Genomic DNA, 1822 nt, shown 5'->3' on the forward strand with positions numbered 1-1822 from the left:
CGTTGCCAATTGTGGGAAGAAAAAGGTACAGTTGCCAAGTTAGAAGGGAAGAGCATAATCACTGGGGTCCTAATTAGCAGGATCCCAGTGAACAGTTGAACACACTGACAACAGGCAGAAAATGGGGGTAACAATGCCAAGAAAGAGGGCACTTTCCTACAGGCTGCTAAAAGATTTGTACTTCCCATGCCATCCAAGCATATTGATTGCTTTCTCTATGACTTTAAGGAGCCATTCCAAAATCAGTACGTCACAGGCCAGTAGTCAGTTACATACGGGAAGAAGATTTAAAGGCCATGCAAAACCCAGTGACAGTCAGCGCTGCTTCGTCGTCTAGATAAGAAATATAAAGCATCTGAAGATGCATTAGCATGCTTAACTGGTCACTGTCATCCAGATTCCGTGGCAACACAAGCAGCCTCCACGCCAATATCTGCACCTCCGGATAAGGAAGGGAGACGATTAGACAATATCGGCAAAAGATTCTCTTCAGTGTCCAGTCTAACCGTAAGAACAGTTAGGTCAGTGAACTGCTCTGCCTCCCGTAGCTCCGCCTGTAAGTAGAGCCCTCGTTCCTCTGAACTCCTGACCCCTGTCAAGAGTTCGAGGCCCTTCTCCACCCGCAGGCTTCTGCCTGCGCCTCATCCCTGGTGTCTAGTGGGAGAGCTCTGCTTTCCTTCTAGGCTGCCTCTCTCCTCCTTTTGTCTGCTTCGCCCTCTGTGCGCTCTCTCTTCCGTGTCTGCCCACTTGTGCCCCTTTTGCCGTTTGTTCCTCACATTGCTCCTTTTGACTTTTGCTTTCACTCTTTCTTTGCTTTTCACTCCACTCTGCTTTCTGTGTGCTGGCTCTTCCGTGTCTGCCCCCTTGTGCTCCTTTTGCTGTTCGCTCCCCACAGTGCTCCTTTTGACTTTTGCTTTCACTCTTTCTTCGCTTTTCCTTCCACTCCGCTCTCTCTCACTCTCCCGTCTCTCTCTCTCCTCCGCTGCTGCCCCCGCGGTCTGCCCCCTTTTTTTTTGCACCATTTTCGCCCACACTCCCGCCTCCCAACTGTCCTCCCCCCCACTTAATGGCAGCCGCTGGTGCGCCAAAGGAAAGCCCGTCCGCGGCTGCACCGCACCCAGTGCTGGACCCTCTGGTTCTTATCCCCCCACCGTCGCTACACCGACTCTGCTACGACGCCAACACCCTCCACGCACTCAACACCAGCTGCTCATCCACCTGCCACCTGCCATCAAGCTCACCCACGGACCCTTCTCCTGATGGAACTGCACCTTCACCAGCCTCCACACCAATCACCCACCCACCAAGGCAGGACGCAACCATCTCAGATACATCCTATTCAACACCCGTTCCGTCCACAAACACGCCGTCGAGCTTTGGAATCTACTCGACTCAGCCTCCCCAGATGTTGCCTTCCTGACAGAGACCTGGACGAACCCCTCCTCAGCGCGCGACATCGCCATAGCCATCCCGGACGGCTACAAGATCACCCACAGGGACCGCACCAACAGACCAGGAGGAGGCATCGCCATTGTTCACAAGAATACCCTCAGAATCACGCCAAGCACCGAAGACACCCTCAGCACCACTGAACACCTGCACTTCCAGATCCACACTGACCGAAACACCACCCTGAGAGGGACGCTCGTTTTCAGACCCCCCGGCCCCTGACAACAGTACAGCGACTCCATCACCGACGTCATCATCACGCGCGCACTCGCATTCGCAGACTACATACTCCTCGGGACCTTGAACTTCCACCTCGAAAACACGACAACCTCACCAACCTCGGCCTCAAGCAGCTCGTCACGGCACTCACCTA

The sequence above is a fragment of the Pleurodeles waltl genome, chromosome 12, assembly GCF_031143425.1.
Source record: "Pleurodeles waltl isolate 20211129_DDA chromosome 12, aPleWal1.hap1.20221129, whole genome shotgun sequence".
Classification (NCBI taxonomy): Eukaryota; Metazoa; Chordata; class Amphibia; order Caudata; family Salamandridae; genus Pleurodeles; species Pleurodeles waltl.